Here is a 15,599-nt window from a genome sequence, read left to right on the forward strand (position 1 = left end):
AGAGCGCTGGGACACGACAGGGAAGAGGTGTGGAGTGGTTTTGTCATGGTGTGATATACGACAGGATGTCAAAGTCAGATGTGATTCTGCTAAGAAGACACATCGAGATTTGCCCTTCATTTTTTTTTAAACCCAGACAGGTTTCAAAAGGACTTGTACACCATAAAGGTATACTATCTACAAGTTATTCCAGTTATAATAAGATCACAATCTAATTTATAGTTTTAATGGTTCATTCATAATTCAATTCCATAATCTATCGGTGTAATCCATCTATATATCATAATCATGATTTGAATGGTAGCCTTCAAGCATTAAAACATGCTATATTGCTTTTACTTCACTAATGGACAATTCATACTGAAATCATCCAGTTAAGTGCATTTTTACATTTTCTGAAGAAAAATTGATTCGTGATTGCTTGTGCAAGAGTCAGTGCCACAGTGCTAGATGTGTTTTGGGGGTAACTATGTGGTTTTGAACAATCTATAACTTGAGGTATGAGTAATAGCCTAGTATCAGCACTAATAAATTCCTAATTTTTTATTTTTTATTTTATGCAATATAAATATGTGCAATATATTTACAACTTGCATGTTGTGTGTGACATATTTACTTTTATAAAACATTTAAATATAATAGTAATAATTAGTATTATATTAATAATATAAAAATAAAAAGTACAAATAATGAAATTTAATTCATTTAAATAGAATTTAACATTTTTTCATTAAAACGTTATTAAGCAAATTCATTAAATCCCATACTATCTATCTATCTATGACACACACACACACACACACACACACACTTCTTTTATTTATATTAATGCAGTTCTGAATGCACTTTTACTATGTTCTGTTTGTTGTACTTTATTGAAATTTAGTTAAATATAATTATCGCTATTCGGCCGCTATGCACACGGAACGACTTTTTTCGCTCTTATATGGTATTTCAGGTTGGGTATTTTTATAGTAGGCTAGCCTACGTATCAATAATATTACATATCATACCCACTTATTTTTACCTCGTGTGTTATCTAGAAATCATTTATAAGACAAAGACATCCCATAAATGAATGATTCCTGTCAGTGTGACGAGACAGCGAGAGTGTTTAGGCAAATCTGCGCGTCCGCGCTGCGCTGCTTTGAATTTGGCTCTCGCGCAGCGCGCACGCGCAATCTGCGGCACGCCGTGCTTCTCTAGAGCAGCTGTTTGGGGTTTGAAATTCCAACATGGCAGAGGCAGTGGTCAGTCTTCCCCACACTAACTTGGAATGGTTTCAAGTCGCTTAACCCGCACAAGCATTCATCAGCGAGCCCGTCGGATCGATGCCGCTCTAACCCGAGAGGTTATCCTGTCATACTAACAGGTAAGAGTTAACCCTGCTATTTCCACCGAGGTTAGGAATTTAACTGGACTACAGGAGAGGAGCGCCTGCCTGCCTGCCTTTATCGCAACGCATGTCCAGTCCATGCATCACCGGGCTGAACTGAAGCGCTCGTGCTGTCTGTATCTAAATGCACAGAGGGGGTTTTAATGCGGGATGTGATCGCGCGTGCAGCGGGATGTTAAAGCTCGCGCAGATGAAGTTGGTCCGTAATAGTTGAATATGATTATGTCAGTATTACATTTTGCATTGAAAAGTCGGAGTGGGTGGGGTTGAAATTCTTACAAAGTAACTTTCTGCTGCACAAAAAGCGCATAGGCTATTATACACGATTATCGTCAAAAAGTTTTTTTTTCAGCCCTTTCTATTTCGCGTGTCATGCATTTTTAAATACCTGACTTTTAAGCAGAGGAGATGTGTTTTTAAAGTAAACAGATATGCGATGCATGTGTCCATAAGGAAAATTTCGTTTCTTTTTAAACCCAGGGAGGTTTTGCCTCAGCCTGAGAGAAAAACTGACATGAGCTCGCTGTCGTGGTCATGTGTTTTCTTCCCTTCCTATCGCTCCCTCTCTCTCCCCCCTCTCTCTCTCTCCTCCTCTCACATGTTGTCCAAGAGCTTTTGTTGGTTTTGCCTTCTTAATTATATGCATGTAGGTTAAATGAATACCTGACGAAAAGGCCCCTGGTTTTCACAGAGTAATTCGATAGCTGAGAGGAAAAAGTGGCTGTAAGCAACCATTGGAATTCACGTTTTCTTTGCTCCTGTTATCGCCTTTGAGAAGATGATCACTAGCTCCAGTGTACATGGTACGTTGATTTATTCTTTATATTTGGCATACACTCTTCCAAAGTATGCTTGTACGTGCATGATGTGCCTTGTTTTAATCACGCGATGCGTATTAGACTTTGAACAGAGACATAATATTGACGTAACCTGTTGTTAGATTGTATTTTAATAATGAATTAGTATGCAATTTCAGTCGCATAAAGCACTCCTAATGTATATATCTTTGTTTAACTGATGTGTTACGTAAATTGGCATATTTTGACACGGTAATTGTAAGTGTCGCGCGCGTTGTGTTTACCTCAGTCAGAACTAAGTTGACACAAATGTTACCTTACTGTCAAAATGATGACTAGCGACTCGAAGTGAACTTATTTTTCAATTAAATATTTAAATATTTATTTTAATACATCTTTAAATCATGGATGTTTACTATAATATTTGACTATATCCTCTTATGTCCTATCCGAGCTCTTTTTCTGACCAAAATTAATCTGTATTTGCATATAGCGCCTTATTTTATTTATTAATTTTTCTAGGCTATAGTTGTTTTGTCTCGAATTTGTATCTAAGCGTGATTATACTTCAATAAAAACATATTTTAGGTTTGAGCTTATTAGCAGTTTATTAAATTGTTGTTGGTATTTGCATAATTGTGTTTACATACAAGTCTGGATTTACATTCACATTATTCAAAACCTGTTTTTGCAATACACCCAAAATATTTCTCAAAGCTGCTTAAAAATGTATTTTATGTAGCAACTCATACAAAGACTTGTTTTATTTTTTCGAGCCAATTATTTTATTTTAATAGACTAAATCAATCTGAATACACTGTGTTTAAATTCATTTTAAAGGTAAGGTTTGCTCTCTTTCCATATTCACTTTTTAGTATCAAATGCTAAGCCGGCATAGAGAAGTTACCAGAAGGAATGACTGTATGTGGCCGCATACATTTTTCAGCTTTAATATTGGACTTCATCCATCAGTTGGGTTGTTTATTACTACATTTATGTAGTTCTTGAACACACATTTGCATGAATTTTTGATGTGTGTCCAGCATTATGCACATTTTCCTATTTTTCTAAACGTGTCCTGTCTTCTGCATACTTGTGGATTTTTCTTTCCTTCTTTAGCGCTGAGTCTTAGTCCTGTGGATGTTGTCAGACTTGAAAGTTGAGGTCAGGAATTGATCTGTTGAAGGTTACACCACTGTCATCGCCAACTTGCAGTGCTTGTTTTTTTTTAAGGCAATCGCATGTTGATTTGTTTGAAATGAATTACATTTTCATATTCAAACATTTGGTTCTCACTCTCAACCCACTAAACTAAACAAAAAGCACAATCTCTCATCTGTTTTTCATTTCTAACATTAGTAGTTATTTTCTGAAAACCCCTTGCATTTGCATTTTGTTATTTAAAAACACAATCAAAATTGCCTGGCGAGGACTGAAGTGTGTTTCCCAAGCCTCTTAAACTCTATCAATAGAAAAATGCACTACACGAAGAGTGATTTCATTACTGTAGAGTGTTTTTTGTGATGTGTTTTAATCAAAGTGGACATTGAGCATGTGTTTTCGTTCCTGTGATGAGGTTTAATAAGCCATTAGATGTGTAATGTACTACAGTTAGCAGAGGTATATTAACACAACAGGCATCGGTGACCTGATTAGCTTTGCAGATACAAGTTTGAGGTGTAAATGTTATTAATAAGTATTACTTTAAACTTTTAATATGATACTGTTTTGACTAAGTGATGTGCCAGAAGTGATTCCTTGTGGGCGCAGCGAGCGGTTGACGTGTGAAAGCACCGTTATCGTTAACTCGGTCCTGATTTAACCCCAGACTGGGCTTTATAAGCATGTTAAATGACATGACAGCTTCACACACTCCTGATTGCACGGCACGTCAGTTTTGCGTGAGCCCGCGTGAGTGTATATGTGTAGCTGCGTGTGTGAGTCCGCAGGGTTGACATGAAACCTCATGTTGAGTTTTGTGGTGGGCGTGATGACAGATGCTGACCCCTCCCCTTTTCAGCACCCTCTTTGCTTGATGTATCTGGTGTTGACATTCTAGCACAGGACTACAGGCGGATTGCTATATACACAGATCTATGGAAGATGCTCTGATTTGCACGACTGATGCTGCAATTAGCAGATGCATGCTTGTAATTAGATTGAGGTTTGCATTCGGACAATATTTTGACAAGATGCAATCATATAGTTGTAGTGTTGGCTTTAGTGTTCATTAGTTTGTATTCTTGTAACATTTGAATGAATAATTATTCGTATTTAGCTTCATGCACTGTGCAGTTAATTTGTTTTTGACATTATTTTTTGGCAATTTTTGCACAAATGAGTTGCATGCAGCATAAACACATTTAGAATTAGACAGCTTTTCTATTAGGGAAAAAATTGCATACTGTGCAGTTTGGACATTGTCATGTAGTGAAAATGCATCTAAAGGCATGATGAACCAGGTTTTTGGTTTTGTTTTGTTTTTTTCAGTTATGTGATTATTTTACATGCATTGTTAAATAGTCTCGTTATTTGAGGTTTTGTACTTAAAAAATAAATTTGCACTAGTAAACGCAAATATTTTCAGCATTGCATTGTCTAAACACACATGATAGATAGATAGATAGATAGATAGATAGATAGGCCTAGATTTATCAAATTAGGCAGCTTTTCTATTAGAAAATGTGGTTTATTGTGCAGTGTTAAGTGGCATGTGGTGAAAATGCATCTAAAACATGTTCAATGCTTTTCCCAATTGTTCTGTATATTATTATTGTTAAATTTTTATATGTACATGATACTTTACATTTTCAGTGTTTTGTTATATACAATAGCTTTAATAGACATTCATAAAAACTTCAGCATTCAGTTGGAACAAGATTTTTTGTTGTTGTTGACTTGCATGTTGGTTTGATGTTTTAATATGGGCAGCAGCATTGTTCTTCAAGGATACATTTTAATTCTCACATCTGACATGACCAGTCATATCTGTTGTAAATATAATATTTTTCAATATGCAGATTTCAATTTCCTCCTGTTCAGCTGGTTTACAAATGGCTCTTTTACATATTCATGTCTGTGGCCATTAACGTTTGGAGGGTGTGTGTGTGAAATGCACTATAGTTTTTAAATAGACCATCAGTCATGTACCCTGTGAAAAGGATTTGACCGATAACCTAAAACATTTGATCTTGATTTATCTAGGTCAGTTACTCTATATTATTTAATGAGCCAGAATCAAGCTGAACTGGTTAGTTTAGCAAAATGAATAATAATAATAATAATAATAATAATAATAATAATAATAAACAGATGAGTGAGTTGCATCCATTCACTTTTCACATTGAGTTGCTCTGTTGATCTGTATTTGACAAGCTGAGCTTCTTGAAGCAAATGCATCAGACTGGGACTGTGAGCTATTACTCATCATAGCATGATTTGGAGTATACTATATATATATATATATTTGTGTACGTGTGTGTGTGTGTGTGTGTGTGTGCTAATTGTGCGAGTGTACCTTACTAATTGAGTTTTTTTTCCCTTCATGTGTTTGTATAAGACAAATCACAATATAGTTATTTTTACTAAAAAGTAAATGCGTTTAATAGTCCTGTGGTTATGCATGTGTTTGGATAATCTATTGAATGAAACTTTTTAGTTTAGAAGTGCATTCATGAACACAAAATATATAAAAACAATGTTAATACTGGCATTGATGCAAAAACGCTTGTAACACTTTAACTAAAAATCAAAAGATTTAAAACTATGTGCTAAATATATTTCAGACTCAATTCAAATTGGCTGAGCTACAATTACAACATACATTGGGAAAAAATGGTGTATTTATGGAAATGGAAACATTCAGCATTGAATTAAACATGAAATTATGAACTAAAACAACTGAAATTGTTTTTCTTGTTGTGGCTTCGAAAAATCACTTTTTTTACAGTGTACACAAACCATTGTCCATTGCAGTTTTTCTTTGTGTAGGCTAAATAACATAGAATAGTCCATACTGTATATACACTACGGTAGAGCAAAGTCTGTAGCATCACACTGCCCATTATCAGAGATGTCCAAGCCCAGCGTTGGCAGAAGCCGATGCCGTCGGTGCGTTAGACGTGTAAGTGGCCCGGGCCTCCTGGGATTGTTTGTATAAATGAGAATGACAGGTTTTATCTCAATCTAATGGTGACAATTAAAAGAAACCTTCAGACTAACTCTGCTCGCTGGCGGATGAGCACCTTGGGGGATCTCGGGGGCCGTTTCAAATTGATGAAACACTCATCCATACAGACGGATACATTTGTCAGTCTGTGTAACAAATCTTATTCAGTACCCCCTGTCTCCGTTTCAGACAAAAGCCCGGCTCAAATGAAATCAGTAGCGGCTTGTCATCTTTAAGCAAATATGTTAAGCGTCGTCTTGCAAGCTTTTCATCCGAGCGCAGAGGAGGACCCCAAGGGAGATGGATGCATGCAAAACGCAACAAATTTCATTTCCACGCAGGGATCTATCTCTCGCCGAGTCTCTCTCGTGGCAGCTGGCTGTGTTATCTTCGTATGATTCGCTGTGCGCTGACAATTCTTTCACTGATCTAAGTTAGAGTGCATTGGAAGTGGTTGCAGCTGTCTGTTGCTATACTGAGAGATGTGTTTGCTCTACTGCAAAGATGAAGGACCGTGAATCCTTGACATCCCCCTCCCGCTCTTCTCCATCAGCTCATTTAGACACTTTCTGTCTGTCGGCCTCTCTCTAACTCCCTGGTGGTGACTGACAGCATACGGGATGCATGTTTTTTTAAAATGCACATGTGCTGTAGGCCTTCTCTGATTTCTGTTGGCTCTGAAATTATCCTTAAGAATCGTGCCAGAAGAATGCATCCATATATTATTCATTAAACATACTGAATTGCATTCTCCTTTTGTTTGCTTATGTTACTTCATTATTGAAGCTCGATTTACTTCATGGATTTATAATGTTTGCGTCGATCATGGCCGGGATTCTCTCTTTTGTGCATTGTAGCACAAAGCAAAAAATTCAAGGTGGTAAATGTTGAGATGCCGGACAAAAAGACTGTCAGATGATGTAAAAGATGTGGCGGTTCGTCGTAAACCTGAATGGAGGTGAAGTGCCCTCATCTCTCACGAGTTTATCGGCTTCTCCATGAGGCGAATCTACAAATGAGGACTTAAACGCGCCACACGTATTGATTTGCAGAATGCCTGATTTGATTCATTTACTGTGCAGTGGGTTATTTTTAGTCGATAATCGTGTAAGAAAAGACAGTGAAAGGTGTTTGTCTCAATGTCTTTCCTCTTTCGTCGGGGTCACTCTGACTGGCTCCATGTAAATTTGCTGTTTTTAACATTTGTCAGGATGGTTTGATCTGTACTTAGCCGGCGATGTGATCTGATCAATGGAGCGCCGCTGTGTAATCGTGATTGACAGTCAGCAGTGAGGACGCCAGCGGACTCCCATTCATTATGATACATCAGCAACAGCACACTCACACACACACAGACACACACACACGCATCCAAAACAAAATCACATTCTGTTGACAGTTAGCTCTGTTTTAATAGGTTTCACTCTGTAAGGATGGATGATAACAACACCAAACAAAGTGTTTAGTTATATCATGATAGAAGATCATTGCTTTTGCTCCGAGCAGAATTGGTTTGGAGGAGAAATGCATGATTTCTCTGTTTGTAGAGTTCAGGTTAGATTGTTGTATAGTTACAAAAATCTCAAAATATTTTCTTACATTTTTGATGGAATTTGATATTTTAATATTTATGCATTTGCCCTGCAATGGATTATGAGAGATTTATTTATTTAGTCTTCATTTCAGTCATTTAAGTTGTAGTTTGATGTCAGAAGTTAAATGCAAGAAACATCTAGATAATAAAGCTTTTGCGCCATTTTTTCTGAATGATAGTTAATTATTTTAATTTATGTGCACCAGTATAACTTTACATTTTAAAGCAATAAATATGCCACAAGACTTCTATAAACATTAAGCGTCATCACCAGTAAATTGTTGAATTAAAGTCATAATTGATTCATTCAAACAGTTTGAACTGAACTGAAATTAAGATTTTTCAAAAGTAAAATGCATTAAAAATCCAGTTTACCGTTTTATTGAATGAACAATACGGCATTCTCAAAAAGTATTCATGAAAAATGAATTAAACAGCATTGCAAATGAATTGTTTAGTCAGACTTTGAATGAGTTCATTAAAACCTTCTCTGTTGTTTTATTTTTTATTTTTTACAGTTTTTTACTGAATGAACACCAAGGATTATAAATTGTTGAATCAGAGTTTGAATCAGTTCACTGAATTGAACAGTTTGAACTGAATCAAACAATTCAGCTCTAATGTTATTTAAATCAGACAAACAATTAACTATAATTAAATCACTGCAGCTGTTAACCCACTCAGCCATAGCTCAGGTAGATTTCAGAGAATCCCTGCAAACAGGCTTCTCTATATTTTGTTAAACCCACTATAGAGCTGAGGAAAGAGCAAAAGCTCTTTTTGTGTTTCACGTACAAGTTAATGCAGCGCCAGCGTTTCAAACAAACAAATAGAATTATTAGAACAGAACATAAGCGACGCTTTCGTCCTTTCTTTTTTCTGCCATTTCAAACAGTGAATCGGAGCTTTTGTTTTCACCGTCCCTGGTCACTTAAGCTGTCTGGATACATAAAGCGAAGTGGCAGTGCACTGCCTTCTGGGGATTGGTTGCGAACAGTCAATCCCCTGGTGGGAAAAACCAGTTTTAGCAGCAGAACTGTTAATCTAGGCAGCGCGCAGATTCTCCTGCGTTCCCACATTTGCTTGAGTAATTATCATACCCCCAGTGGCAAGGAGAGAGACATCGCCTTAAATCACTGATGTCTTCATTACTCTGTTTACATTTTAATTAGACACACTAAACTTTTTGATTTTTAATGGGCTTTGCAGAACAAGACACGTTCTCTTCTTTAGTTGAAGGAGACGTGCTGAGAGCGAACCTTGCACCTCACCATGAAAGACAATCGGCACTTTTCTGAATATTTAACATGCAACAATAATTATTTCTGCTTCGACCTTTGATGCGAGACTGTCTGGTTTTGAAGCGCAGCCTACTTTTGATGCATGGCAAGTATTGTGAGTTGCAGGTAGCTTCGACGTCTTGTTTTGGTCTGAATTGGTGGCTGGTTGGTGGTTTTGGTGATAAGCTTGGCCGTTTTAAAGAAAGCTACTTTATTTACTTGGTATTCAAAGTCCTTAGATGCATTTTTGTTGCTGCGATCACTATAAGTGTGAATTTGAATAAATGTTAATCACAAAGTCATGGAAAATCTGATGTCACCCGGACTTAGAAAAGCAGTGGCACACAAGAATTGTCCACCTTTTTTCCAACCGAGAAATATATCCTTTATCATTGAACAACCTTGAGAAATGAGACAAGCAATTTCAGTCCCACTTCAAGACGTTCTGTTGTGTGTTCAGAGAGCGTTTTTTATGCCTGTTGAAGTGTCTGTAAAATGAAAATGCATAAAGATAAGAAACATTAGAGTAATGAATGTGACTAAGAAAGAAACTGTCATTGAATTGAAGCAAAAAGAAGAGTAGCTTCTCAGTGAGATGCTGTGTATGCAACAAGTTCACTGTTGACTGCATGCTCACACTCCAAGGATTTAGCCAACACACAATGCATTAAGTTTTTTCCGTCTTTTATAAAAATAAAAATAAATTAACGTAATATCCTTGAATTAGTTTGATCTAAAATTTCAGAGGGTTTTAACTGATGTAAAGCACAAAAGCGGTTTGTCCCTATTATTACAGCCGTGACAGGAAAGTCTCCCCGGTTCATTCTCATAGGCATCAATTTCTTTTATTGTAGGCCGCTAAAATCCCTTTCTCTAATTCATTTATTTGATGTTTCATGACATTTAAATTCATGTGAATTACCCTAAGCCGGGGAAAACATGGCGAGAGGAGATCACAGTCATTTGAAGCTCGACTTGGAGAGGCAATTATATCATCTAATGAGAACATAAAATTGTAATTAATGTCTTGAAATTAGCATCTAGGAAAAAAAAAAGAACATGTCCATTGATATGCATGGCAGAAAACATTCAGCGACTTCAATGTGAGAGCCAATATTTTGGCTGTTTCCTGTTTTTTTTTCTTTCTGTGTCTGTGAAGGAAAGAATGAAAAAAATCCTTCAGGAATGATGAATTGAGTTATCACGTTCAGCAGCTAATTGTCTCAAATTGATATTTTGATGTACTACTAAAGATCACATAAAAGCAGTCAGATCTTAATTAGGCTGATGATCATGGGGAGACGTGAGCTATCGTCTATCGTACTAACTTCCCGGCGCTCTATTCGTCCTCGGCGGAGCGCGGCTGGCTGACAGGTTGGCGGGATGCCAAGGATTGATAGGAGGAACCTTGAGTGTAGCGCCGAGGAACTGTGTGGGGCCTGCTGGCAGGAGCGGACGCAGATGGGAAAAGCGCTGTGGAGGTTTAAGGCGTCAGGCCTTAGGAAGGACACTGGTTTGTGCATTGCAGTCATACCAAAGCTTGCTGGCTTTAGGGGTTAAGATTTAGGGTGGGTGGTTGGACAGATTCTTATATGATGCTATCAGTCTTTTTTTTTTTTTATGACCGGGTTATAGGTTTTGCAAGAAATGCAACACAAATTATATGTATTGGAATGCTTGTTGTAGGGTAATCCAGTGTATTACAAATTAAAGTACCTTTATTTATATATATATATATATATGTGTATATGTGTATATATATATATGTATGTATATGTGTGTTAAATATAATGTCTGTTTAAGTATCAAATGTGTATCTAATGCAGGACATTACAGGTAAAGCCATTTGTTTCATGCATTGGTCAAGTTTATGATTTTAGGTTATAGTGCTTCCATAACTTGACTTATTTCAGATAAGTGAAAAAAGATGCACATTTAAGTGTTATTTTTATTATGCTTGATCTATTTGTGTCTGTAGAGTTTAACTGCAATGCATATCTTTAAAGGCTGAGTTTTTTTTTCTTCTCCTGCACTGATTCAGAAATCTACATTTCCGCAGCACTTGCATAAAACAAGCTTTAGTATTATTTTCTATTTTTATCTCTTTTCTGAGAGTTTTTAAGGTATTATTCACCTGATATATATTTAACATGTTATGCCTGTTTTTTTGTTTTTTTTCAGCTGTCGACACTATTGTATGATTTATGGAGTGATAAAAAGAGAAATACAAAGCATTTGAACTCAACAAAATAAATAGAAAACTGTCAAACTTGGCTTTAATCAATGTTTATATATCTGTTCTGGAAATTAATGCAAAACATTCAATTTTCATGTTTAAAATATGCACAGGGGGCATTATTTTATTAAATATTATTTCTTTAGACAACCTATAGTACAAAACAATTATATTAATTTACTTTAAGTCAGCTGGGGAATGTATGTTGACATCTGTTAGTTAAACATTTTACCCTGTTAGTTAATTGACACCTAAAAGTAAAAAAAAAAAAAATATTGATTTGGTTCATTGTGTTAATTTGGTTGCATATAAATTTAATTATAGATAAATTCTTCACGTTGTGTAATTGAAACCCTAAATAATAGGTAGTAATGAATAAAATAAATTGCAATATCTCTATAGGCTGACACATTTCTGCCATTTTATGTAAAGAATATATAGAAATGAATTTGCAATTCTACATATAATAATATAATCTTGGTATCTTTCATGAAAAGGCTAAGATTCTGTTGAATTTGTGTGTAACACTTTAATTTGGGGACCAGTTCTCACTATTAACTAGTTTCTTACTACATTTACATTTATGCCTTTAGCAAGATGCTTTTATCCAAAACAACTTACAGTGCATTCAGGCTATACATTATTATTAATTTTTTTTTTTTTTTTTTACCAGTATGTGTGTTCCCTGAGAATTGAACCCATGACCTTTTGTGCTGCTAACGTAGTGCTCCACCACTGGGCCACAGGAACACTACTAGCATGCTTATTACTACAATATTGACTGCTTATTAGAATTTAAAAAGCACATATTAATGCATAATTCTGCATTACCATATTTTAGATCACTTAAACCACCCCATATCTCATATCTAATCCCACAACTACCTTTGTAAAAAAAACAAAAAAAAAAAACAGCAAATTAGGAGTTTAAGGCAAAAGGCTTAGTTAATAGTGGGAATTAAGTCCCCAAACCTAAGTGTGACTAAGTTGTGTGTTTATAGGTTAGGATCGCTAGCAGCCATTCACAAAACAATTCCCTGCAAACTGATTTAATGAGCTGTTTATTTCTATGGCATAATCTCGAATCGCTTAAACGGACTGGACAGATGCCTGGAGAATGCCATCATGTCCGAGATCTCCATTAGGAGTGGGTTTGAGGTAGTCAAGCCACCAGAATGTGTGGCCGGTCATCTTCAGCCGGGCTGCTGAGGTGGCAGGCTGGCTGTGCTAATGATGGGTGCTAATGTAATTAGCTCATCCCAGCAGTGTGCAGAGCTGCGCTTTTCAGCTGTCGCGCTCACCAGCTCACCGCTGACCCCTACTCACCCTAGCCTTTCACGGCCTACATCTCTCTCATAGGCATTACTCTGCATTTAGTGCCCTGAAGGGCTGACAGCCTCGCCATTTGTTGATTTTTGGCTCCAAAACCTGTGTGCATTTTCTTGTTAAAGTCAATGAGAGATCTAAATTGACCTATTTACTTTCTTAGTGGACATGCCTGCATGATTTATTGGCTCACATTTTTCTAAATAATATTGTTATATTTTATCAGTTATATATTGGTGCTTCTGAAATTTTTGGCAGCCGTCCCAAAATGTGCATGTTTTCAATCCTTCTTTTACAAATAACTGATACTATTCTGGTACATATCAAGCCCTTTTTGCAATCCAGCAAATTTACAATGAATAGAAATCAAATTCTAGTAACATCAAGTGAATGTCCTGTTTTCTTCTATTTTATCAGTTCTCAGTTGGTGCTTTTGAAATTACTTTTTATCAGCTGACGTCACACATCTTTGATACTTTTTCAACCCCTCTTTTCAAACTGCCTGATACTCATTTTTTGCTAATAATATTTTAATATTTTATATTTTTCTTTCACTTAAAAACATGTGAATCCACAAAATAACATTGATAGTCAGACTATTTATTTGCTATGAGTGTTTTGTATAATTTGCCAAGAATTCTTTTGGTTTGGTTCCATCAACATTAAACAGTTAGTTCACCAAAAAATTAAAATTAGGCTGCTTTTTACTCACCCCCGAGGCATCCTAGGTGTATATGACTTGCTTATTACAGACGAATCAAGTATATGGAGTTTTTTTTTTTTAAAACATGAGAGACAAAAAAAATAAATAATAATAATATGGAAGGGCACTTTTTATTTCACTTCCTTTGGACTGAAGCAATGCAACACCCGCTTACTGCAATGATGGAGCTTGAAAGATCAAAGACAATTTTTTATATAACTCCGACTGGATTCATCTGAAAGATGAAAGTCATATAGACCTAGTATGCCTTGGGGGTGAGTAAAACGCAGCTTAATTTTCAACTGATCCTTTAACGAGAGATGAAAACCAAAAGGTAAAAAACTGTATGAAGTATGAACTGGGTAGTACTTGCTTTAAATTTGAAATTGGTAAATGTAATTATTTATAAATTTAGCAAGTAGCATTGTTGATCCATAAGCAGCTAAACAAAATGTTTAAATATATACTGTGAAAAGGTATTGCAAAACCTCTGTTCACATTTCAGACATTTTATCCTGTCAATTTTTTCAACAACTCTTATCTAAATACTTGACTACCATTTATTGCGATCCAATCCATTTGACAAAATCAGACTCATCGCTTCATTGTCTAATTAAATATCCTGTTTTCACTCTGAAATATGTGGGATTATAAAAGCTAAATGGATTGAGCACAGCATTTGATTTTGAGTTTTAAGGAAAAGCCACTCGTTGTATCCCACGTATATCACTTATGCTGTAGTTCCTTTTATATTCTTTTATACTGTATAGCCTTAACTTTTTAAACATGAAATATATATATATATATATTTAATCATCAAAGCATCAATACTTTAGGAAAATGGAGGCATGGCATAATTCGAACTGAAAATGTAAATGTATAACTTGAATGCTATCAATAAAAGCCTTTGCCAAATGTGTAAATGTAAGCATGTGTAATTGAATATATATATTGCTATCATTCTCACCTTTCCCAAAGGATTGATGTTTATCGATTATTTCAATCATTTTGTGATATTACGTATACATTAACTGCAAAATAACGGCACATCTGCTGAAACGCCCATAATTTATTAACCCTGCAAATTAGCATAAAAGGACATCACTGAACCTGCTGGTGGCATGGATTGTGTGAAATGCCCTTCATTCATGCCCTTCAACATACATAATTATGGACTAGATGTAAATTTCATGAATTTAATTGTAGAAATTGTATTGTATGCTAATGCATATGTTAATACTGAGGTAAGACACAAACGTTAAGCTGTCCACCGCTTACACATCCAAGTTTTTAAGTGAGCACTCTTAACATGAGCTTGAAGACCAAATCAAGCATGTTATAAGCAGAACAAGATCAAACTGTAGTTGTTTTTAATTGTATTTTCAGTGGTGTAATTGCTACTAAACAAAAGACTTCCCTTTTGTGCTTTAGTTGATTAATATGTGGAACGTTTAGTGTTTAGAGGCCTAGTAGGAGTGGATTATAATGATCATTCCCTTGGGCTTAGACTCGGTTTTATTTTATAGGATGTCTGAACAACCCCCCCCCCCCATCTTCTGCACCCCACCCTTCCTTTTTCACCCCGTTCAGCAGGCGTTAAGGATGACCCTGTTTCCTCACTCCTAAGTAGAACCAATTTGGTTTGGAATGAGCCTGAAGGTTTCTCTTAATGAGATTCCCATATGAAGCGCCACATTTCCACAGAGAGTTTTGCAGATCATCTCTATGGCATTTGTTTGTGAAAAGCTGACGTTCACGGCTTCCACTGTGAGTTTTTTTTTTTGAGACATTCATCTTAAGTTTGGTTCTCTGTTTTACTGATTTGTCTTGTTATATGCTCTTTGTCTACTTATTAGAAATTTGATTTCTGCTACGGATTGACTGATCTACATATTTTGATTGTTCTACACGTATTATTTTGATCGATGACCAAAATGATGTCCAATATTGTAAATCTATGTTGTTTTTTCCCCCATTGTTTTTAAAATTATTCGCATGAAACTTCCCGCGTCGATAATGCTTTAGGACATAAAGAAGTCAAATTAGACATGGGGAATTTTATGTGCCATAGAAAATATTGTTGTTAACATTCCAGTACT

At 35.9% G+C, this 15,599-nt stretch overlaps 1 protein-coding gene across 1 annotated transcript in view; it reads left to right on the forward strand.

The window, feature by feature from the left end:
- Positions 1-1,208: 1,208 nt before the first annotated feature.
- LOC132095537 (fidgetin) overlaps positions 1,209-15,599 on the forward strand; it is a 62,953-nt gene continuing 48,562 nt past the window's right edge. The window contains exon 1 of the mRNA XM_059500637.1: positions 1,209-1,372. The gene's annotated coding sequence lies outside the window, so the exon portion shown is untranslated. The remainder of the gene's footprint in view (positions 1,373-15,599) is intronic.

The sequence above is a fragment of the Carassius carassius genome, chromosome 19 (assembly GCF_963082965.1).
Source record: "Carassius carassius chromosome 19, fCarCar2.1, whole genome shotgun sequence".
Taxonomy (NCBI): Eukaryota; Metazoa; Chordata; class Actinopteri; order Cypriniformes; family Cyprinidae; genus Carassius; species Carassius carassius.